General features: G+C 38.8%; 1 protein-coding gene and 1 long non-coding RNA gene across 2 annotated transcripts in view; one reads left to right on the top strand and one right to left on the bottom strand.

Moving 5' to 3' along the window:
• RSF1 (remodeling and spacing factor 1) overlaps window positions 1-26095 on the top strand; it is a 151015-nt gene that overhangs the window by 53022 nt on the left and 71898 nt on the right. The window lies entirely within an intron of this gene.
• On the bottom strand, window positions 17941-26067 carry LOC145716227 (uncharacterized). The gene is made up of 2 exons (XR_014138768.1): window positions 21957-26067; window positions 17941-21740 (listed from the first exon to the last, which is right to left on the bottom strand). It is a non-coding gene; the product is annotated as an uncharacterized LOC145716227 (long non-coding RNA).

Genomic DNA, 26095 nt, shown 5'->3' with positions numbered 1-26095 from the left:
CTCCTCCTAGTCATTCTGTTGATGGGTGTTTGAGGGAATGTATAGAGTCCAAATTATTGACCAGAACGCAAGCAAGATGCACCTATTTTCTTGGGACCTTAGGGTTGCTGGCCTCGTTTTCCCAGCCTGTCTTCTGGGGGAGGGGCCTGCCACGCTGTTACTCAGGCAACCCTGTTTGGGCAGAGTTGCCCTGTGCCCCTGTGGCGGGGAATGGGCTCAGTGGGAATCAATCTTTGGGGCTTTTGTTCTCTGGCACCTTTCCCTGGTGGCTTTCTGCGTCTCTTCCACAAGTCAGAGCAGAAGAGACCGTTTCCAACCCTCTGCCTCAGAGCAGAGAGACCTCAGTCTGTTCTTCAGTGAGCTCTCCAGGCCACACTGTCTCCATTTCTGTCTGTGCTGCTATAAACTGCAGCGTCCTGGATTGTGCACCCCTCTGCAGCGCTCCCAGTCCTGCCTCCAGGTCGGGGCATGTCTCTACCCTTTGTGCTTCTAAAACCACCAGCCGCTCCCAGTTCGCACACGACTCCGCCACTTGGGGTTCTGTCCCGGGGACTGCAGTTCGCGTGTGCACAACTCCTCCGTTCGGGGTTTCCACTCCCGGGGTTGCAGTTCACCGGTGGGACCCCGGCGCACCGGGTTTCCGTCTCGGAGGCTGCAGTTCGCGTGCGCGCGACCGTCACTCCGGTTTCTGTCCGGGGGGCTGCGGTTCGTGTGCAGGCGACCCCGCTGGTCTGGTTTTCCACCCCGGGGGCTGCCCTAAAGTCCTTTCCCGACGCTACCGGTCTGCAAGTCTGTGCCCCGTCCGCAGCGTGGCAGGCTGTCACTCACCGGCGGTGTAGGATCCCTACGTCCAGGCACCCTCCCGCTGCCATTTATCCTCCGATATCTGGCCTGCAGAATCACGGCTCTCTGCTTCGTACCTCAAAACCAACCGCCTGCGATATTCTGTTTGTAGAGATCCAGATCTTCTTACATCTCAGGGTGGTTTCGTGCGTGCTCACAGTGGTCTGGTAGATATCCAGCTCAATTCCGGGGACCAGTTGAAATAGGGTCCCCTACTCCTCCGCCATCTTTCCCTCCTCCTGTAGGCACATTTTTAATAAAGCCACTCTCCAACTCAATGTCCTCCTTTTTATGGGTAAAGATCCCATTGCTTGTGATTTGAGACCATCTATAATGTGGCAATAACTTAAATTTCTAGGTTTCTCTCCCTACACAAGAATTTCAGGCAAACCAGAGCCACTGTAACAATCTGAGGAAAGAAGATATGGATAACCATTCCACTCAATAATAAAGACTAATCAGGAGAAATGCCATGGGTTGTATGACCTCTGCGAGCCAGTTTCTTCAGCCCTAAAAGGGGAGCAGTAATAATATTCATCTTAAATGTTATGAAATAGGCATGAAAATGATACCAAGTGTCTAGCAACTTCATGCTCTTTGTTCTAATCCAAGGGGCAACCAACCAAGGGACAAGATCACTTGGGAGCTTGGGCAATTAACTAGATAGCAGGCAGGAGAAACCCAAGCAGGCAAGTGGAACTGCTTATATAACCACACTGACCTAAGAATAAAAGACCAGGCTGGCCCTCCCCTCCTAGAAATGTCACCCTTTTCCTGTTCAGCACCAGTGTCATCTTTTTTTACCAACTATATAATAAAATCATACGAGATCATTGTTAGGATAGAAAAAGAAAGTAACAAGGAAAGCAGTATGACAACATAATGGGAGATCTTCAAAGGCACAAAGGAAGAATAAGCTCTCCATTCTCTGGAATACCGTATGTCTGGCTGACAGCACTATATATTGTAGAGAGGAAAAAAAATTGATATACAAAGGAAAAGGAAATTTGGGGACTATTACACAGGGAGGACCCTAAAGTAATTATATCAAAAGCTAAAAGGTCAGAATCTGAATGATATTTTGCCAAAGAATATATACAAATGGCCAACAAGCACAGGAAAATACAATCATCATTAGTCATTAAGGAAATGCAAATCAAAACCACAATGGAATACTACTTCATATCCATAAGGATAGCTGTAATCAAAAAAGAAAAATAAGGGGCGTCTGGGTGGCTCAGTGATCTCAGGGTCCTGAGATCCAGCCCCACACTGGGCTCCGTGCTCAGCTCAGTGGGGAGTCTGCTGGAGATTCTCTCCCTCTCCCATTCCCCACGCTTGCATGCTCATGCTCTTTCAAACAAAGATAAATCTTTAAAAAAAAAAAAAAAAGTAAAATAGTAGTAAATGTTGGTGAGGATGTGGAGAGACTGAAATGCACAGGTTGTTGATGGGAATATAAAATGGTGCAGCTGCTTCCTAAAAAAGCTAAGCAGTTCCTCAAAATGTTAACATTGAGTTACCATGTGACTTAGCAATTCCATTTCTAGGTATTTATACAGGAAAAACCCGTATAACGTTCAAAGTAGCATTTTTTATAACAGCTAAAAAGTGGAAACAACCCAAATATCATCAACTGATAAATGGATAAATATGTGGAATATCCATACAGTGGAATTTTATACAGCTATAAAAAGGAATGAAGTAGTGATACATTCTACAGTTTGGATAAACATAAAAAACATGCCCAGTGAATGAAACCACACACAAAAGGTTACATATTGTATGGCTCTATGTATATGAAACTTACACAACAGTCAAACACATACAGACTAAAAGTTTACTTACTAGTAGTTGCCAGGGGGAAGGTAGAGGGAGGAATAAGGAATGATTGCTAATGAGCAGATTTCTTTTCAGAGTGATAAATGTTCTAGAATTAAGATAGTGGTGATAACTGCACATCCTTGTGAATATACTAAAAAACACTGAATTGTATATTTTAAAAGGGTACATTTCATGATATGTGACTAATATCTCAAAAAAAACCCCAGAGGGATAATCAAGAATGTACAACCCAGCTTTTGCCTTGGATGAAGCACCTCCTGAGTGTTCTGTTGTATACCACACCCCTAAAAGAAGAAGATGTTGGTTGACAATCTTAAAGGCTAAATCTGAGTGTAGGGAAGCTCAAGTTCAGCATCTGAGAGGGGCTGAGAATGACACAGCTCCAACTGGAGCCTGCTTGATAACTCAAGTACCAAGGCACAGCCAATGGCTCATGTAGTCAGGTATCAAATACAAATGAACAACTCTTAATTATCTTTTATCGGGCGCCTGGCTGGCTCAGTAGGTTAAGCGTCTGCCCTCGGCTCAGGTCATGATCCCGGAGTCCCAGGATCGAGTCCCGCATCAGGCTCCCTGCTCAGCCGGCAGTCTGCTTCTCCCTCTGACCCTTACCCCTCTCATGCTCTCTCTCTCTCTCTCACTCACTCTCACTCTCAAATAAATAAAATCTTAAAAAAGAAAAAAAATATCTTTTATCATGTGAAAGGGGAGAAAAGTGAAAGTGAAAGGGGTAGATAAACAGATAATTAAGATAGGGGCCTCTCTGCCTCACACTACTTACCTTCAATTTACTGACCTTCCTTATTTATAGCTTAGGGTGCAAAATTCTTGTGCTGATATTCAGAGATGAATATGCTATTCATTTTGTTTCTTTAATAAGGCAATGTAGACATATTATTGTGCCATTTATGGAAAAATAAACCTTGAAACTTATTATCATATTTGCCCAAACAGCCATAACCTATTGCTATCACAAAGTAAAGACTGTAAAAAAAAAAAAAATGAATACTGTAAATGACAAATAATTACGCAGGACTATATAAATCTACACTAGGGGTCAGCAAACTTTTCCTGTTAAGGGCCAAACAGGAAATAATTTAGGCTTTGCAGACCATACGGTCTCTTTTCAACTACTTAACTCTGCTGTTGTAGCGCAAAAAGCAACCACAGAAAATATATAAATGAATAAACCTGGCTGTGTTCCAATACCACTTTAGTTATGGGTAAGGAAATGTGAATTTCATGTAATTTTCATATGTCAACCATTCTCCAAACCATTTAAATATGTTAAAACCACTCTTAGTTTTCAAGCCATACATAAGTAGACAGCAGGCCAGATTTGGCCCATGGGCCAGTGTTTGCCTAGAGTGTCAGAAACTAGCTGTGTCTATGAGACTGTCTATGACAGTTATTCTTGGATCCTTGTGAGACACGAAAACTGAAGGGACCCCTTGTAAAACTGCTTTTTTTTTCCTGCCTCTATTCCTGCTAGGATCTACACCCCGACCTTACACGTCTTACGGAACAGATAATGTATGTCCTTGTAAAGGTCAAGGAGGTAATGACTTCTTTGGAAGTCTTCCAGCACAGTAGATAACATCTAAGGAGTAACCAGGCAGGGTCAACATGAATGCTTTCCAAGACCACTGACTCATCAAGACCTGGTTGGCACCAGTGATAAGTGACTTATGAGAAACATCTAAACACTCATCTTTGTTTCCGGATGCCTGAGAAGACTCGTGAACCAGACAACAATCCTCAATAAAAACCCAGACCCCAAGCAAGACTCACTCTCTTTTCCGGAGTCTCCCAGACGCTCTGTCTGTATCTTCACTCTCTCTACATCTTTAATAAACTCTGCTCTCACTTCCTCTTGGCTCACATTTGATTTCTATCCTGCGCAAAGCCAAGCTGCTGGAGGGGAGGTGGGTGGGGGGGATGGGGTAATTGGCTGATGGGTATTAAGGAGGGCACGTGATATGATGGGAAAAAAGGGGAAAAAAAAAAAAAAGCCAAGGACCCTCTTGGCTGATCCTGAGAGACCCCCTTTGGGTCCGAGGACCCAGCCAGCCTGGATCACTTGCAGCAGGAGGATCCTTATTACATTATTAATTCATATTAACTCCCCATGCTCCAACTTGATTCTGATCAAACAGTCTTGCAAATATAATTTGGTTTTGCATGCAATTTCTCTTTAGAGAATGATCCAGTATCTAAAACATGAACATTTTTGTATAATGTTCATATTTATCATCCTATTACTCCATAATACTGGTTTTATGTCTGATTCTCTCTAATCTGATTAATGAGAGGTCATATCCTGTTGTATCCCCCTGTATGGTGCCTAAGGCACAGCTTTTCTGATATACACATGAAATCAAAGTTCTGTGCCTGCAAGGCTGAATGCCATTCAGGCCTCTTGGCCACCTGCCTGCTGCCATTCCAATAACCCCTGGGGCTATCTTTTCCTCCTAACTTACACAGAGAAAAACAAGGATGAGGATGGAAAATGGGATGGGGGGATTTAAAAGTCCACATCATCTCAATATTTATAGGAAAGGTGGTTTCACATACCTATACAGCAAATACATGGAATTTATCTCAGTGAGATCATTGACACATTAATCTTGGAGACATATAATCCTCCTCTTTTTGACAACATAGAACATAAAGCATTAAAAGGGGGCAGGATGAAAGGGGCGCCTGGGTGGCTCAGTCGTTAAGCGTCTGCCTTCGGCTCAGGTCATGATCCCAGGGTCCTGGGATCAAGCCCCACATCGGGCCCTCTGCTCAGCGGGAGGCCTGCTTCTCCCTCTCCCACTCCCCCTGCTTATGTTCCCTCTCTCGCTGTGTCTCTCTCTGTCAAATAAATAAAATCTTTAAAAAAAGGGGGGGCAGGATGGGGGCATTAAAAAGGGGAGGGATGGGGTGGAGCAGAGAACTGCAAAAACCCTCAGCATGAACATCCAAACCCCTGAATTAAGAGACTAAATCCTCCCCCGACTCATGCTCTCTCTCTCAAATGAATAAATAAAATCTTAAAAAAAAAAAAAGTGAGACTAAATCAAACTCTAACATGGTTTCTCGCAGCCTCAGGACTTGTCTCTGGGACCACTCTGCTCCCCTTGAGTTCCTGTTTAGAAAACTCAAGGTTTCCAAAAGAATTTATTGTGTGTTCCAGGCAACACCTGATATAAGTCCCTGAATTTCCTTTTCCATTTATTTTAAAAATAAACAAACAAAACCTTACAATTGTATACTTCTCTCTGTCCCTTTGAGATGTGTATGTATCTCCTATAAGAGTGTCTTTCTCAAGGACTTGAAAGCCATTCCTTTGATTTGTAATCATCAGGAAGGATAGGACCTCTTAAGACTCTGTGGGAGGGTAGAAAGTTTATCTTTCAAAGTCAGCAGGCACAGAAGGCCTAATCAAGTTGACTGACCAACTTTCAGACCAACCCTCATACTTACTTTTTGTAAATGTTCCTTTCCCTAACCCCCTTTTCGTCCCTCATTTCCAACTCCTGAAACCCTTAGTCTCCCTTTAAAATACCAGTCACCTCTGGGCAAATTGGAATTGAGCTCGGCTCCTTCTCCTACCGCAATAATTAGTGAATAAAGTCTGTCCTCACTGCCCTTTTTTTTTTTAAAGATTTTATTTATTTATTTGAGAGAGCGAGAATGAGAGAGAGTACATGAGAGGGGGGAGGGTCAGAGGGAGAAGCAGGCTCCCTGCCAAGCAGGGAGCCCGATTGCCCTTATTTATCTTAGGGGGAGGAAGGTTCTTCAGATACCATTCAAAATATTTTATAATTGAGAAACATGTTAGGTTTATAAAGAGATTAATTTATCTGGTGATTCCACCAATATTTACTGAGTACCTACTCTATGGCAGAAACTAGTCAAGGAGCTGGGATACAATGATGAAGACAGGCAACCTGCTATCATGGAGCTTATATTCTAAAAGATAGTACAACAGGTAAAAATAAGAAAATACCATGTAGAGACAAATGCTATACTGAATATAAAACAGTGATGTGCTACAGAAAGTTTGTGTATTATTCTGGTTGGGTGCTCAGAGAAGGCCTCATTAAAAAAGCGGACATTTGATATAAAAAGTTGAGACACAGAAATCAGCCACAAGAAGATCTGAAGTAGGAATGCTCCAGGCAGAAGAAACAAGCTAGCACAAAGCCCTTCAAGTTTGGCATATTAGAAAAACAGAAAAAATTATCAGTATAAATTAAGTAGAATAAAGGGGAAAGTGGCAGAAGATAAGGTTAAAGAGGTAAGCAAGGGCAAAATTATGGAGGCCAGGGTAAGGAGTTAAGATTTTATTTCAAATATAATGGGAGGCCACTGGAGGATTTTAAATGGGGAATAACAAAATCTGCTCCATGTTTCAAAAATAGCTGCTGTAAATGGATTGTAAAGGGGATAAAATGGAAACTTGGAAACCAGTTTTAAGGCAAGAGATAATGATGCCATGGACTATGGTGGCGGTAGTGGGAACAGAAAGAAGTAGCTGTATTTTGGAGGTAGAATCATCAGGACTTTTGATAGAACAGATGTGGACAGTGACTGGAAAGGAAAAACAAAGGTGACATCTACATTCCTTAGCCTGAACAAAGAGAAGGATGAAAGTACTTTAAACGAAGGTACTAAGATAATACCTAAGAGAGGGGAGTTAACAAGAGATCTGTTTTGTACCTAATGAGGTTGAGGTGATATATATGACATCTAAGAAGTATCTCGCTCAAAGTTAGTGACTGACCTTAGACTGGAAGCTTATGACTCCTGGTTCAGAGTTCTTTCCACTAGATCATACAGTCTTTATACAAACTTTTTTAAATCTGAGTCAAGAATTTTACAGCTGAGCTCTGAGAAGTCAACTCATCTTCATACCCCTAGCTTGTAACAAGTATGAGAGCCAGCAGATACAAAACAAATATCTGATGAATAAATGAAAGAAACACAAAAATAATGCTTTTACCTTAATTAAAAAAAATTCTTTTCGGTTAACCACCATCCAACATAGCACACCTTTAAGAACATTAAAAATTCTTACTAGAATAATAGTAACAGCTAACATTTATTGCATGTTTACTATGTGCCAACTACTGTTGTTATTGCTTTAAAATATTAACGCAGTTGGGGCGCTTGGGCAGCTCAGTCGGTTGTGTGTCTGCCTTTGGCTCAGGTAATGATCCCAGAGTCCTGGGATCCAGTCCTGCATTGTGCTCCTTGCTCAGTGGGGAGCCTGCCACTCCCTCAGCCTGCCACTCCCCCCTGCTTGTGCTCTTTCTCTCTCTCTGACAAGTAAAATCTTTAAAACTAAAAATAAATAAAATATTAGTATAGTCAATTCTCAGAAGCTTTAGATGTATGTACTCTTATCCTCAGAAGTTATGTGCTTTACCCAAGGAATGAGAGTAATAGTATTTAGTATTTTAGTTATTTACAGTTCTTAGTTATTACAGTGAAATCAATATACCTTTAGGACACCAATCAGGTCAGCTGTCACCAAGAGAATTGTGAACAAAGGCTAGAATGAGAACTATAAACTATCTAGGTCCATTCTTTATATTCAAATTACACCTCACCAAGTCTCCCTGACCTAATATTTCAATATGTCCAACCGTTTTGTATGTAATATTCTTCTTGGAGGGCTAAACCGAACATTTGCTGAACATTCTAAATATTGGGAAGGGAAAACTGAATTAACAGTCTCTGTTTTAAGAAGTGCAGAATTCAGAAAGAGAGACGTAAACATATAATTACAGGGGAAAACGAGTCAGTGAGTTATCTACAAACTGAGTAACTGACAGATTTATCAACTACTACAAAAACAGAGAGGAGAGAAACCCTAATTCAGCCAATGCATAAAAGGAGATCAACTGCAACAACTCAAGAGTAAGGTTTTATTTAAGTGGTGACTTTTATGCTAGGACCTGAAGGATGAATAGGTTTTACAAAACAAGGAGGTGAAAAGAATTTCAGGAAGAAAAAAAACAGAATATGCAAAGCCAGGGGGATGTGAGTGATACTGGTATGTCCTGTCAATGTGAAGGTGAAGAGAGGAGTTCTTTCTGCTAAGCCCTAGAGCTCTAGATGATGAGTGCTTGGGTTTAGGAGTAGGCACAGACAAGGCCGTGAGGGAAGGGAGTGAGCAAGGCTGTGAAAATAGGTCATGGCTCATAAATATGGGGGTCAACAAGCATTTGGAAGCACTATTAAAAAACAGTTCTGTTGCACTGGGCAAGACAGACAGGATAATAGAGTCTGACGTCTAGGAGACCCACTAAAGCCTATTTTCCAACAATTCAAAGGAAAGGGGTTGAAACTTGAGCTAAGCTACTTAAGAAAGGCAGATTCAGGTTGCTTAGTGCATGTGCACCTTACAAAAGCAGTAAGTTCCATGATTAATATATGGTTTTACTATTTACAATATAACTGTCACATAATTTCATTTGAAGTGGGCACCCTGTAAAACTACAAGATTTTTGAAAGCAAATACAAAGTCTGATTCTTCTTTCTATTTTCTATAGCACCTACCAAGTACAGGGTCTTGCTGATAGTGGTCACTCAATAAATATTTACTGTGTCAATGTTCTCTGCTATAACTATTGAGAGAATTTACTATTATTATGGAATATCTGGGTATGTCTATAAGAATGCATTAAGACTTGTATAGAATGGATGTTTAGGGCGCCTGGGTGGCTCAGTTAGTTGGCAACTGCCTTTGGCTCAGGTCATGATCCTGGAGTCCCAGGATCGAGTCCCACATCAGGCTCCCTGCTCAGCAGGGAGTCTGCTTCTCCCTCTGACCCTCTTCCCTCTCATGCTCTCTATCTCTCATTCTCTCTCTCTCAAATAAATAAATAAAAAATCTTAAAAAAAATAGAATGGATGTTTAATTCCTTAAAATATATACAGGAAATATTTCAATGGCAAGATTTCTCAAGCAACATGGTTTTAAAAATCAAAAGAATACCAAAACTCCAACTGACAGAGTATAAGCATATATTAATTAATTAGCTCATTGCACATTTCATCAGGAATGTACTGTGTCCCAGACTTTGTGCTTGACACCAAGATAAATAAGATACTATAACTCCTGCTAAAGGAGCTCAGGATTAGAGGGACAGGCAGCTGAAATCTCAATTAACTTATAAATTGGGCACATTTAGGGGGTGCCTGGGTGGCTCAGTCGGTTAAGCATCTGCCTTCGGCTCAGGTCATGGTCCCAGGGTCCTGGGATCGAGCCCCGCATTGGGCCCCCTGCTCAGCAGGAAGCCTGCTTCTCCCTCTCCCACTCCCCCTGCTTGTGTTCCCTCTCTTGCTGTGTCTCTGTCAAATAAATAAATAAAATCTTTAAAAAAAAAAAAATTGGGCACATTTACACATGGCAAAAATTTGAAAGGCTACTCTCAAAAGTAGCCTATTCTGAAATCTTGGTCAAGGAAAAGTACCCTGAAAATATGTGAAATAAGTCTAGCAAGAAAAATAAAATCTCTATCATAGCTCTTTTATATTCATAAGTAAGATTAACCATATACCTAAAATGTAATTAAAATGGAGAGTGCGATTGTTAAGCAGATTTTCCAAAAAATCTGCTTTATATCAGTAATCTAGGTAAAAGGGGAAATAAGGCTCTAGGATCATACAGGTTGAGATTCAAACCCTTGCTCTCCCTATCAGAAATGTGATCTTGTTTCAATCAATTACCTCTTTGAATTTCAGGATCTTCACCTGTAAAGCGGAGGTTTTGCTGCTAGTAAAAGAGATAAGATGCCTATCAAATACTCACCAGCTATAGCTTCCTTATGTAAATGCAAACCTAAAACTATTTCTAGAACCAACTGTAACATAAGAAGAAACAGAAGGAATTAAGAGCTGGTAGGAAGTAGATCAGTGTTCTTCAGACTGTACATAAACATTGTTTCATGACATTTTTGTTTCATATATATACATACATAACATGCCTAAGATTTAAATAAAATTATTGGTGACTGACTTGTTTTAATTTCCTACATTTATTTTCTGGGTAATTAACCTCATATTAAATGCAGTCAAGAGGCCAGAAGGGGGAGCCCTCACGCCCTACCACTAGTCAATTGGAGACAGAACAAGTACTACTTGACTACCCTGGCCAGAAGGTTTTCTTCTTGCCAGTAAACAGCCCAGCCAATGAGAGACAGTCACAACTCAGCCAATGAAAAGCCTCTATACTACAAACTCTCAGTTTAGGACTCTTAGTTTATAGTCCTTCCCAACACCTCCTTCCCTCCATAAAAGAGAGATCCTCTCTTCTGTTCTCTGGACTTGCCCAGCTTGCTTGTCCTTAATCGCAAGTCTCTGCTATTCCCTAATAAACCCGTTTTTGCTAGTAAAATAACTCACAGTTTTATTTTTAAGGTTAATAAACCCTATATTATACTGAATGGCTTCCCTTTAAAAAAAAAATTTTATTCATTTATTTGCCAGAGACAGAGAGTGTGCGCACAAGCAGGGGGAGCAGCGGGCAGAGGGAGAAGCAGACTCCCCGCGCAGCAGGGAGCCCGATGCGGGACTCAATCCCAGGACCCCGGGATCACGACCGGAGCCAAAGGCAGACGCCTAACCGTTTGAGCCACCCAGGCGTCCCCAACGGCTTCCCTTTTTATGTGTGCTCTGTATCCAACATGACAGTGAAAATGTTGAAGCTAAGATTACTTCTAGATCTACAGAAAATTCCCCAACAGTTGTACTCTTCATAATTTTATTGTGGGGAGATGTGTGTGTGTGTGTGTCTATACACACACACATATAATTTTATTTTTATATTTATATATGTATTTAAAATTTAAAAATAAAATCTGTCATTTTAACCATTAAGTATACAATTCAGTAGCATTAATTACATTCACAATGTTGTATAACCATTACCACGTTTTATTTCCAAAACTTCTTTATCACCCAAACAGAAACTCTTTAACCCAAAGCAGTAACTTCCCACTCTCCTCCCACCCCGCAGCACCTGGTAACCTATATACCTCTGTCTCTATGAATCTTCCTGTTCTAGATTGTTCATATAAGTGGAACCATCCAGTATTTGTGCTTTTGTGCCTGGCTTCTTTCAAGTTAACATATTTTCAAGGTTTATCCATGTTGTAGCAAGTATAAGAACTCCATTCCTTTTCAGGAATGAAAGATATTCCATTGTATGAATATACCACATTTTGTTTATCCATTCATCTGTTGACTGACAATTGGGTAGTTTCAACCTTTTGGCTATTTTGAGTTATTCTGCAATAAACACTGGTATACAAGTATCTGAGTCTGTTTTCAGTTCTTTTAAAGATACAGCTAGGAGTGGAACTGCTGGGTCATACGGCAATTCTATGTTTAGCTTTTTGAGGAACTGCCAAACTGTTTTCCACAGCAGCTGCACCATTTTGCATTCCCATTAGGAGCATAGGAGGGTTTCAGTATCTTCAGAACCTCACCAATACTTCTTTTCTTTTTTTTTTAATAGCCATCCTATTAGGTGTAAAGTGGTATCTCATTGTGGTTTTGATTTGCATTTCCCTAATGACTAAAGATGTTGAGTACTTTTTCATGTGCTAATTTATTAATCTTGGTATATCTCTGGACAAATGTCTACTCAAATATTTTGCTCATTTTTAAATTGGGTTATCCTTTTGTTGAGTTTTAGGAGTTTCTTATATAGTCTAGATATTAAATTCTAATCATTTACATAATTTGCAAATATTTTCTCCCATTCTGTAGGTTGTCTTTGCACTTCATTATGTCCTTCGACGCACAAGTTTTTAATTTTGATCAAGTCTGATTCATCTTTCTCTTGTTCACATGATTTTGGGGTCGTATCTAAGAATCTATGCCAAATCTAAGGTTATGAAGATCTATCCCTGTGTTTTATTCTAAGAGGTCTGTTTCACCTCCTTCATTTAGATTGTTGACAGGATTTGAGTTAATTTTTGCATATGGTATGAGGTAGGATATCTTGATTTTGCAAGTTGTTAAATTTCAAAAATATATATATATTTCATACCACAGACAACAGTCAAAAAAGGTTTTTTTAAAAAAAGATTTATGGGTGCCTGGGTGGCTCAGTTGGTTGAGCAACTGCCTTCGGCTCAGGTCATGACCCTGGAGTCCCGGGACAGAGTCCCTGCTCAGCGGGGAGTCTGCTTCTCCCTCTGACCCTCCCTCCTCTCATGTGCTCTCTCCCTCTCTCATTCTCTCTCTCTCAAATAAATAAATAAAATCTTTAAAAAAATAAAAAAAAAATTAAAAAAGATTTATTATTTATTTTAGAGAGAGAGAGAGAGAACCCAAGCAGACTCCATGCTGAGCAGGAGGCCGACGAGGGACTGAAACTCATGAACCTGAGATCACGACCTTAGCCAAAACCGAGAGTCTGATGCTCAACCGACTGTACCATCCAGGCACCCAAGAAGTTTTTAAAATCTGACATAAATCTTATATACTCCATCCTCTCATTTTCAGCTCAAACAAGAATAGCGACAACTATATAATAGCAACACAATAATTTTCAATGGTAGGAACATTTTATACTTAGGAAAATATAAGATTTTATTTTTACTTCCTAGGTTTATCTGCTGAGCTAAAGCAATGAGAAATAACTTTATGATTTTTATATAACTTCTTTGAAAACATTAATATTCGAGTTATAGGAATGTTTACTAGGGAAATAACTGTGCTATGAAGGAGCAGTACTTCTAAGTATATAACTGACAGGTGTGCACACTTGGAAAAGAAAACATCTGAAGAAGAGAAGCGGGTTCCTGAAGTCTACTCAAGGGCACACCTGTCACAAGAGGTTTCCCAGTCATAAGTAAGGTAATTCAGCTTGTTGCTCTATGGGAAGGCCTTCAGGTATATTATTATCATAAACCATTCATTGGACCACCTGAAGTCACATAGGAGTTCAGTAGAAAACCAAAGAAAATAAAACCCAGTACTTCTATATCCACAAGTATAGATAATTTGGCCCAAGTTGCTGTTAGTTTCCAAAGGACACCAGCCACAGCAAAGAAAAAAAGTTCCCTAAGATCACTATGTTATTTCTCTAATTCATTATTTTTTTTTATATTTTTGTTAAAATTTTATTTATTTATTTGACAAAGAGAGACACAGCGAGAGAGGGGACACAAGCAGGGGGAGTGGGAGAGGGTGAAGCAGGCTTCCCGCGGAGCAGGGAGCCCGATGCGGGGCTCGATCCCAGGACCCTGGGATCATGATCTGAGCCGAAGGCAGACGCTTAACGACTGAGCCACGCAGGCGCCCCTCTAATTCATTATTATTATTATTTAAATAACATTTGCTAGTTTCCAGCTATTTGACAAGGCAATATGCTGAAAATATTCACATATACTTTCATGAGAAAACAGAGGGTTCAAAAGAAGTAACTTATACACATAGTAATTAGTAGAGTTCCTATTTTTCCCCATTACATATCTAGGTCTTGCTACATCACCACATGCAATTCAGTTATGAGCATAAATTATGGCTGCTCACACCTTACCACAGAGTAAACAGTACTCTTTAGGGAACATTTTACAAAGTTAAAAGTATGTGGAAATATTTTCCAGTATGTGAAATATTTTCCGTTACGTATTCATGCTGTGGCATGAGACAAACTTGTGTTCAATCCTTGCTTCAGCATCTACTCTCTACGTGACCTTGGGAGTAGTTTAATTTGCCATGATATGGGGTGTGTTTTGAACTAAATAATGTATGTAAAATAGCATAAGACCTAGTATATAGTAAGCTCTCAAATATTAGCCCTTAGCATTATTACTAAAACCTAAGTTTTGGAGAAATTGAAACACTCATAAATTTGCTGGTGGGAAGGTAAAATGGTACAGCAGCTATAAAAAAAGTCTGGTAGTTCCTCAAAAAACTAAACATAAAATTACCATATGATCCATCAATTACACTCTTAGGTATATAGACAGGAGAAATGAAAATACATGGTCACACAAAAACTGGTACATTACTGTTTACAGAATTATTCTTAATAGCCAAAAAGGGAAAAAATTCCACATGATCATTAACTGATGATGGATTAATACAGTATGGTATTATCCATACAATGGTATACTATTTGGCAATAAAAAGAAATTAAATACTGATGCATGTTCCAATATGGATAAACCTTGAAATCATTATGCTAAATGAAAGGAGTCAGACACAAAAGGCCATATAATTTTTATGATTCTCATTTACAAGAAATGTCCAGAATAGGCAAATCCAGAGACAGAAGTACATTATTGGTTGCCAGAGGACTGGGAGAGGGGGTTGTGAATTGGGACTGTTGTTAATGGGCATGGAGATTATTTTGAGGGTAACAGAAATGTTCTGGAACTAGACAGTGGTTGTAGTTGCACAACATAGTGCATATACTAAAACCAATGAATATACTTTAATACTACAAATGTTATGTTCTAAGAATTGCACCTCAATAAAAAAGAAAACACCAATTAACATATTAACAAGGCAAATAAAAATTAAAGATAACAACCTTAGTTTAGTTTTGAAAAATAAATATAGCCGTAGAGAAATATCTAATGCTTAAAAATGCTAAATGCCTTGCTAACAATAGACAACAATCATCCCTAGGGAGTAAAAACAATGGGTCTTTTTGAAGTTGCCATTTCGATTAAGGCCATCTACTACCAAGTTTATTCACTTTCAAAATATTTCTAAACCTGTTTCTAAGGAACCAAGGGACAGAGAGCCCTTGTCTTCCGTTTACTTTTGAGGGATAAATGAACGAGGTATGGTTCTGATGAGGGGGAAACACCCCAAATGAGACATATTAGGTTCTTTTCTACTCAATGCCATTATCTCTCAATTATTAAGCCCCAGAAAAAACTCTGCTTATTCTAAGAAACATATTTATTTTTATATTTAACTTTTCATAAAATCAAGAGCCTTTTAAGATCAATGATTACATTCAACATAATAGCATTTCTTTTTTCTTTGAAAAACCATCTCTAAATCATTAGTGTGGCATGCATTGAGGAAATGACAGAAATCAAAGAAAAACAGCAATAAATTGCCACTGTCTCTTAGAAATTATTCTGAGGCTAAAGGAAATCAACTGTGATTTCATTTAAAGGATAATTTCTTAAAACTTGGCTTTCCCATTACTTTTCAAGGCTGTTATATGGCTGCCTTCAGGCAGGTGGCAGAGCAGCAGGAAAGCCAAAGCACAGGTACTGAATATGTTGAAGGAAGGTATCTGTTTATTAACATGTTGATATTCACGATCCATGGCTAAGGTGTATAAAATTGCTCATGTGGTATCTAAAGTCATTAACAACAACAGGAAATAGAGGAGTTTCATGGAAGCATTGAGAGTTCACTTGCAGAGAAATTTCTTTGTGACTCACCAAGTTAAAAAGGAATGTGAAGCTCAATAAGGCCAAGGCCTATTCAACTAAGCAAGGAGTTAACAGATCCTAGCAGAACTCCTAGTTTCAATTTCCACTCACTGGATTTCTTTATTTTTAGGAGGGTGATTCCACTTAAAAGTAAAAAGGCACCAGCTAGATTTTCGAGTTCCCTTACACTCTAGATGATACTGGAGAATATATGCCAGCAAGTGTAGGATATGGCAATACAATGAATGCTCTTGGTTGCACTGTGTCGCTAGATACCTCTCTGTTTCCCTCTCTATCAGTTACCAAGACTTATTGATTCTGCTTTCCAAATAGCTCTCACATCCACCCTCTTCCTTCCATCCTTACTGCCGAAACCTTAACTCAGGTCTCTTCATTGCTCAGTTGGATTATCACAATAGCTTCCTTTCACATGATCCCTGGACTTCTCCTCACTACCATTCTCTCTAGGTACTTTATATTACAGTGAGCTAAGCTATTGGTAATTTCCTAACAAATTTCTGCTCATTCTACAGGTCTTACTTAGTCCAATTGTTTTAGGGAGACACTAACAAAAGATAACAAACAGATGCCAATGCTGAATGATTTGTAGTAGCAGTGCAGTCTACAAACAGATGCCAATGCTGAATGATTTGTAGTAGCAGTGCAGTCTACTAAGACAAGGCTTAGCAGAAGCCAGATACGTGCTCTGGACTTAAACAGAATTTTACATTAATTATATTCTACGACTTCAAAAGGAAAAGAAACAGGTCTCCATTATAGATTATGCACAATGATGCCACTAAGAGAAAGATAAAAGATCAAGAGTCTCATAACAGGGAAGGTAAAAATTCCATCAGAAAACTACCTAATACAGCTAAAGAGTACAACAAAGAAGCAAATACAGAGTTGAGCTTATCAGCAGACAACTGAAAGAAAACTGAAACTAAGTGATTATTTAAATCATCTAAAATTGATGCATGAAAGATGAAAAAAAGCACTCAAGATGCTTACAGCCTACAAAAAAAGACAAAGAGGAGGGACAATATTAGTGGTATTTTGAAGCACTAGATTCACAAAGTCCTGGGTTTGAATGCTGGCTCTGCCACTTCTGGCAATGTGAGACCAAACATGGTATTTCATGTCTCAAAATCAATTTCTTTGTGCATAAAAGAAAGTATCTATTTCAAAGGTGAGTATTAAACACAGTGCCTGGTACACAGTGAACATTCATTATAAAAACCATATGATAGGGGCGTCTGGGTGGCTCAGTCGGTTAAGTATTCAACTCTTGACTTTTGGCTCAGGTCATGATCTCAGGGTAGTGAGATCGAGTCCCACATCGGGCTCTGCACTCAGCACAGAGTCTGCTTGTCCCTCTCCCTCTGTTCCTCCCCTACTTGTGTTCTCTCTCACTCTCTCTCTAAAATAAATAAATAAAATCTTGGGGCACCTGGGTGGCTCAGTCGTTAAGCGTCTGCCTTCGGCTCAGGTCATAATCCCAGGGTCCTGGGATCCAGCCCCACATCCGGCTCCCTGTTCGGCGGGAAGCCTGTTTTTCCCTCTCCCACACTCCCTGCTTGTGCTCCCTCTCTCGCTGTCTCTCTGTCAAATAAAAAAGATCTTTAAAAATAAATAAATAAAATAAAATCTTAAAAAAAAAAAAGGACATATGATCGTTTCTATAATGGAGTTACATATAAATCTGTGAAAGAAAATCTTCCTAGGAGAAGATCTTAAGGAGAAAGTAGTACTTGAGCTGAGATAGAAAGGATAAATTAAGTTTGCCTGGAAAACAAGTTAGTAGGAAGGCATTCCAGGCAGAAGATACAATATATGCAAAAACTCTGAGGAATGAAAAAGACAGAAGGTTCTGTGAATGGTACAGAACAGGAGCCAGATAATAGGGTGCACAGGAGAGAATGACATTAGATATGGCCGAAGAGAAGTGGCTAAACCATTAAGAGCGCTGAATACTATGACAGAGTTCAGATTTCTGAGTGAATGGGAACCACTAAATCATTCTGAAAGTGATATAACAGTCACTTTTAAATCTTTGTGTTTAAAAGGTCATTCTTGTAGCAGTGAGGAGAAGGCAGTGAAAAGGTACAAGACTAAAAGCCAGGAGGCTAATTAGTAGAAGATGACGTTTCAGGTAAGAAATGATGAAGGCCTACCTGAATTAGGCCATGGCAAGAAGGATGAACAGAAGACAAATCTGAGAAATAAACAGGAAGAAAAGCCAACAGAACCTGGCTATTGTATGGGTGTGGGTGGACAAGAAGGGCTTTGGGTCGATGCCCAAATCATGGCTTGGACTCAGAATGTTGGTAACATGAACACATCATGGATTCAGTATGTACAAGAGGTGTGAGGAGGAAGAGAATGAATCTGACTTTTGATATGTTGAGTTTGATTTGTTTAGGTGACACCAGTTCAATAGCCAGTAAGCTGGATATAAATGGAGATGTTTGTAATTTTGTATAAAGCCTGAGCTAGAGGTCAGGGAAGTCAGTTTATAAAACTTTTTCTAGTAATAAACTGTCAAGGAAACTTACTGAGGAGACATCACACAAATATATTTGTTCAGTCATTCAGTATGCTTGGAGCTAGGTAAATGACAGTCAAAAAGGTGCACAGAGTTCTTATCTGCTTATGAACCAGCCAACAACTAATGTAAGAGATCATAAAAAACAAAGTAGTTCTGCAGCAGGTACAGATGTGTTTCTTGCTCATTCGTGTCGTTCTTATCTACCCAACTGCTAACCACCATGTGATTTTCTGGTATTTTAATTTCATAAAGGATAGATCTAAGAGAAATAGAGATACAGATGGTTGATGTGCCTTCCAGATTAGATATTCAATTTTTTCTGCAAGGGCTGATGGTAAATATTTTAGGCTTTGCATACAGTCTCTATTAAACAAACTACTCAATTTGGCACTGTAGCATGACAGCAGTCATAGATCATATGTAAACAAACAGATGTGGCTGTGTTCCAATACAACTTTATTTACAAAAACAGGCAGTGAGCTGTAGTTTGCCAACTTCTCTGGATTATCAACAGTACTCTTAATAATGCAGACAGAAGAATGCCTAAGAAGAAAATCCCTAATACAGCTTTTGGCCACGGTAAAACTTGTACTTAGATCTTCAAATTCTATTGTTAGAAAAACTATACTAGGGGTACCTGAGTGGCTCAGTGGGTTAAGCATCTGCCTTTGGCTCAGGTCATGATCTCAAGGTCCTGGGATCAAGCCCGCATCAGGCTCTGTGCTCAGCGGGGAGTCTGCTTCTCCCTCTCCCTCTTTGTTCAAGCTCGCACGCGCGCTCTCTCTCTCTCAAATAAATAAAATCTTTTTTCTTTAAAAGAAAAGCTATACTACAACTAATAACTTTATATAAATATAAATAAAGTTATTGTCAAATATTTACCAATTATACCCAACATCCACACCATGTCTGGTATCATATAAAATGTCCACTCCTGGTGATTCAGATAAGAAAATAATTATAATGTTCCTTTCTAAAATAACTTAAGGATTTATTTCTCATTGCCATAAACAGAACTTTACTGTTTTTCAGGATATAAAATCAGAAAGACCAGGCTGGGTAACTTGGCTTTGTGTCCTCTGCAAAGTTATTTAACCTCAATTCATTTATTCTTTCAAAAAATAATTATTAAACCCCTATGTGCCAAGCACTGTGGTAGGCATGATGTATATCAAGGGTCAGCAAACTTTTTCTGAAAATAGCCAGATAAAATATTTAGGCTTTGTGGGCCAAGAGCCTAAATCAAGTATATTTACAAAGGTACTTACGTATTAATAGAGAAAGCACGTCTACAATTTTTCCTGATAAAATTTAAAATATAATAGCAATTATATTAAATATGATATACTATGTCATATCTCATGTTATATACTATGCATAATATATAATAATAATTGAGTTCAACTTTTTTGTAATACAGATGTATTAATAAGAAGGATGGAATTATTTCGGGGGAGGTGGATAACTGTGCTTAACTGGAATTCAAAGTATTCTCTTTCAATAAACTGATTATAAATGTTCTTTGTGAAAAAGCATTATTGGCTCATGAGTCTTACACAAACAGGCAGGGGTGCCTAGGTGGCTCAGTTGGTTGAGCATCCAAATCTTGGTTTCAGCTCAGGTCACAGTCTCAGGGTTGTGAGATCAAGCCCTGTGTTCCAGGCTCACCATGGAGTCTGCTTGAGATTCTCTCCCTCTCCCTGGGACACCCTCTCCCTGCTCACTTTCTCTCTCAGATAGATAGATATGCAAAAATAGGCCGCAGGACATAATTTGAGGACTTTTTGATGTACATAACAGTGTATAGGGCAGGTAGGGTCTAGTTCTCATGAATTCTGGTGAGGGAAAGAAATTTTTATAGAGGCAAATACAATTTCCTCATCTGCAAAATGGGAATAGCAATATATGGATCTACTCTGTAAGGGTTGGGTGAGAATTCACATACACACAAAGGTGCTTTCTCCTCTCCTTGAAGTAATCAGGAGAATAACAATGTAAAGTAGCCAACCAACAGAACACAGCTTTGATTCCCTATAATCATTAGGGAAAAGATGCCTCCATGCTGAGCACATCTTGATTTGTCTTCCTGTTTCACATAAAGTCATCTATTTTTACCTTCAGAATTTAATTAATAACCTACCATCCCAGGAAATACTTCTACAGTTTTTGTGGTATGGTAGCTTCAATTAACTAAATTACCATAATAGTATCTTTTATAGACCTTAAAAAGTAGGCGACAAATGTAAGCTTCAGCATTATCTTAGATACTTTATTATCTGCAATAATACTTTTACTCTTGAAGCCAATATATCAGACACTATGAGGAGTGCATTTCATACATAATTTCATTAAATTCTCACAATTCTGCAAGATAAATGGTAGTTTCTCAGTTCTGTAAGATCGCATTTTCCCAGTTTTACAGATGAATCAATCTTCATTCAGACAAGTGAGATAGTTTCCTGAGATCAACAGTACTAACAATGCAGCCCAGATTTTCTAACACCAAAATTCTCTTTCCAGCTAACTTTTCTGATTTGGTATCAAATTTAGTAAATTTGTTTAATGTTTAGCATCAAGTTAGGTTTAAAGTAAATAACTAAGTGTACTAATATGAGAATTTCATGATTCTATTTATGGGTTATACAGAGAAGAGCATTTTTATAAAAATTTGAAAGAGGCAAAATACTTCTGTAAGCAATTTTTGGAAACTTCTAATCCTTGTTGAGTTTTCTCATCAGATTATAAATCCCTCATTAATATAATCAATCTGTATTGGTTTTCTACTGCTATATAATAAAACACAAATTTAGCATCTTAAAAAAAAAGCCCCCATTTATTATCTCCCAATTTCTGCACGTCAGAAGTCCTGTACAGCCTGGTTTGACCTGGATCCTCCGTTTATGGTCTCATAAAACTGATATTAAGCTCCTTTTTGGTAGCTCTGAGCAAAAACCCATTTCCAAACTCATTCAGATCACTGGCAAATTTCATTTCCTTCTCATGCTTTCCATGCAACCCTCTACATTCTTCAAGAAGGGTAAATGTGCTGAGTCCTTCTCATGCTTTGAGTATTTCTGCCTTCTGCCTGCCTCTTCTCCTCTTTTTTTTTTTTTAAAAGATTTTATTTATTTATTTGAGAGAGAGAATGAGAGAGAGAGAGCGAGCATGAGAGGGGGAGGGTCAGAGGGAGAAGCAGACTCCCTGCCGAGCAGGGAGCCCGATGCGGGACTCGATCCAGGGACTCCAGGATCATGACCTGAGCCGAAGGCAGTCGCTTAACCAACTGAGCCACCCAGGCGCCCTGCCTCTTCTCCTCTTAAAGGCTCATGTAATTTACACTGGGCCCATTTGGATAATCTAGGATAATCACCCTAATTTAAGGTCAACTGATTAATAAATTTAATTACTTCCATAAAGCCCCTCTTGCCATGTAACATACTCATATTCAATATAACACCAAGAGTAAAGGCACAAGGGTCAAACTTTTGCCTACTCTACAACCTGTATCTGCTGTTCTAATTGCCTTCCATCAAAATTACTGAGTGGACTATTTCTCTAAGTATGCTTTCATGCTGAACATTTCCTACCTTATGACTTTTGGCTACTTGTATCTTTCAATTATTTTCCTAAGCATTACTGGTCAGAAGGAAGGGAGGAGATCAATGCTTTTCTATTTTTTACCAGTCATAATCTTTACCACAAATACTGAAAAGATGAGAAAATTTTAAATATATTTGCATACCCCAAAACTACTTTATTCTAGATAGCACACTGCACTTAAAGCATTTACATTCTGCCTGCCATTATATTTATCTGTGTACCGACTTTGCTTTTCTGCCTTTACTGAACTCCAGACTCAAGAACATCATGTCTTATACATCCCCTTTGTGCCCTACTAAGTCCCTTATGGAGTAGGCCATCAAAAAATCTTTACTGAATAGACAGATGAAAATGGGCTAGCATTAGCAGCTGTGGGTTCTTAGCTAACTACATTTATGATTATATTGTGTGTTTACATGAATTATTTTAAGGCCTCTTCCAGCTTTTCTATTAGATTATTCTGCTCCATCTGCTACTGAGCAGTGTTTCAGGGGTCAGAGAAGAGAGCCAGCAAAAGAAAGTAAGAAAGCACAACTGGAGACAGAAAGAAACCAAGCAAACCTGAGAGAGATTTAAAAACATTCAACTCTGTGAAAGAATGATAAAAATAGCTTTGGTAAAAAAGAACTGAAGAATGTCCACTGGATTTTACAACATGGCAAGCCTTCTTTTGACAAGGTGTTTTTGGTAGCACAGAAACCCGCCGGGGAAGAATCAGTGGGAAGTAAAAAAGTGAATATGGCATATGTGGGCAATTATGGGGAAGCTTGACTATAATAAAACGAACTTATATTTTTGGTTCAGTATTACTATTTTCAAATAAAATGTTACTCAAAAGTTTTCAAATGGATATTCTCTAAGTTTGGATTTCGAAGAACAGTATGGAAGTAGATGTTGGAATCATGACAACAACCATGATGGTGTGGAATTTCACATTACGTTAAAATCTAAGTTATCCCTTGAACTGGAACAGTAAGGGGGAAATTACAGCACAGTCTTTCCTTCTAACATTTTTATTTTGGAGCCAACCAAATAACAAAGCCTAGGTAATGACATGAGTAAATACGGTTGTTTTTCCTGCTAAGGGAGTTTAAACATACATTCCAAAATAAAATAAATTGTTTATTTACTTGAGAAATGCAAGCAAATTACTGGAGAAACTGACAATTTGCATTTCCATAAATTTTGCTTTTCAAAGTGCTTTCACAACTATCATTACTACCTGATAATCCCCAAAACTGGGACTTGGGGCTTTCTTCTTTCTCAATATTCTTTCATGTTTGTTTGCTTGTTTTTTTTTTTTTTTTTTAATTTAGGTAATATCGACACCCCACATGGTGCTCGAACTCCTGACCCCAATATTATTTTATGTTCTAATTGGAAATTAGTCACAGAAATACTAAATTAATTTATCCAGGATCAAAAATTTAACAGCAAAGCTAGAACTCTTGATTTTTTTTAAAAAAAGATTTTATCTATTTATTTTAAAGAGGGAGAGAGAGAGTGTGTGTGCATGGGGGCGAGGGGGTGGGTAGAGGGAGAAGAGAAGCCCAAGCAGACTCCACACTGAGCACGGTGCCCCATGCCAGGCTCGATCCCAGGACCCCGAGATCACAACCTGAGCTGAAACCAAGAGTCAGATGCCAAATCAACAGTGCCACCTAGGTACTCCTAGAACCCCTGATTCTTAATCCAACACTTTTTAGCCTCAATCAAGAAGTTACTACAATTAGAGTCCACAATAATTTACAAAAACATACTATAATATAATCAAAGCTTTAATGACCCCGGCAAATCCTTATGCAAATGGTAATACCTAACATGCGCACATCATTTAAGGTTCTACAAAACAATATTACTAACAAATTAAGAAAGATCTGGAACCACAGGAAAGATAGATTGTAAGGATGATTCTCATTTCACAAAACAAATGTGCTCCTGGAAAGTTACATGTGAACGCAATTTTAATCAATTCTTATGTTGAAGGAACTATGTAATTTATGAGAGCAGTTGTTTTCAACTCCCCTTCCATTTTTATTGAGCAGCACAACCACTTCCAAGAAGATATTTCATAAGATGTTATAAAATGAACTGTGTCCCCTCAAAATTCGTATGTTGAAGCCCTAACCCCCAATTTGTCTGTATTTGGAGATAAGGCCTTTAAGGAGATAATTAACATTAAACAAGGTTATAGGAGTGGGGCTCTATAAGACTGGTGTCTATGAGACCAGAGACCCCAAGCCCCTTCCCTGCAGTGAACACACAGAGGAAATACCAGGTGAGGGCACAGTGATGACAAGGACTAGCATAAAAGTAGAAAGAGAGCACTCACCAAATTTGCCAACACCTTAATCTTGGAATTCTAGCCTGAAGAACTGTGAGAAAATATATTTCTGTTGTTTAAGCCACAGAGGCTGTGGTATTTTGTTATGGTAGTCCCAGCAGACCAATAATACGTGAGGGTTTCAGAAGCGTTTCTGGGGAAACCTTAGGGCTTCATGAAAAACAATTTGAAAACCGCTGTGCTAAAGAAATTTCTTATACTGCAAATAACTACAATCTAATTAATGTTTTATGTGCATTTAACACATAATTCTCAAAGCAAACTAAGATTAAAAGCATCTGTATATTTGTTCCATAATCACAAAGCGGAACTTATTTGTATACTGAAACTAAATTTTAAATGTCTAATCATGGGGTGCTTGGGGGGCTCAGTCAGTTTAGCAGCCAACTCTTGGATTCGGCTCAGGTCATGACCTCGGGGTCACGGGATGGAGCCCACATTGGGCTCTATGCAGGGTCTGCTGAAGATTCTCTCCTTCTTCCTCTCCCTCCGCCCTGCTCCTCCCCCCAGCTCATTCGTACAAGTATGCGTGCTCTCTCTCTAGAATAAATAAAATCTTTAAATGTCAAATCATAGCAACTATGATAAAAATCCAAGTCAATAAATCAATGGTTAAAACAAATTAATGTAACTGATGATCAGTAAGACACTGATGTTTGTCATACAGTCTATAAAAAGTTAATTGCATAGGGTTGCGAAGTAAAACTAATTGGCTTTTAGTTTTACGCAACATGAAAAAGTGTTTTACAAATTAAAAGACTATATATATGTTCACTATTATAATTAAAATCTGGCATATTTGCTAGAAAATAATGATAAAATGGGGACAGATTTTAAATTTCATGAAAAGTTCTACCCAAATTAAGTTAGCAAATATATGAAAGGAAATAATGAACCACAAAAGCATTAATTCTGAGTGGTAGGGATATGGACATTATAATATTCTTGTTTTTTATCTATGCACTTTACATTTTTTTAAATATTAAAAATAAAAAGATGCTGTGGGAAACTTTTTTCCCAACCTCATTTCCTTAGAAATACCACAAGGTCCTCCAAATTGAGGAAATCCCAGAGCCATGTCTGATTCTCAAGTAACTATAACTCAGTCCAAAGAGGCATATGAAACATAATTTTAAGCAGTGTAGTATCAGTCAACCTTAGCCTTTCTAACCTAGACCTTTGAACTACCTAAATTAGGATCAATGGGATTCTTCAGAATAAATATTTTTAAATTCTGCTGGCATCAAAGAAAACTTAAAGTATATATGAAATTACTCTTAGAAGAATCTAAAATAGGGGCACCTGGGTGGCTCAGATGGTTAAGCGTCTGCCTTCAACTCAGGTCATGATCCCAGGGTCCTGGGATCGAGCCCCACATCGGGCTCCTGGCTCAGCGAGGAGCCTGCTTCTCCCTCTCCCTCTGCCTCTCTCCCTGCTCATGCTTTCCCTCTCTCTCTCTGTATCTCTGTGTCTCAAATGAATAAATAAAATCTTTAAAAA

Source organism: Leptonychotes weddellii, chromosome 11, assembly GCF_054177405.1.
Source record: "Leptonychotes weddellii isolate Sample4059 chromosome 11, ASM5417740v2, whole genome shotgun sequence".
NCBI classification, from domain to species: Eukaryota; Metazoa; Chordata; class Mammalia; order Carnivora; family Phocidae; genus Leptonychotes; species Leptonychotes weddellii.
The sequence above is the reverse complement of the archived record's forward strand: the minus strand, read 5'-3'. Positions and strand labels throughout refer to the sequence as shown.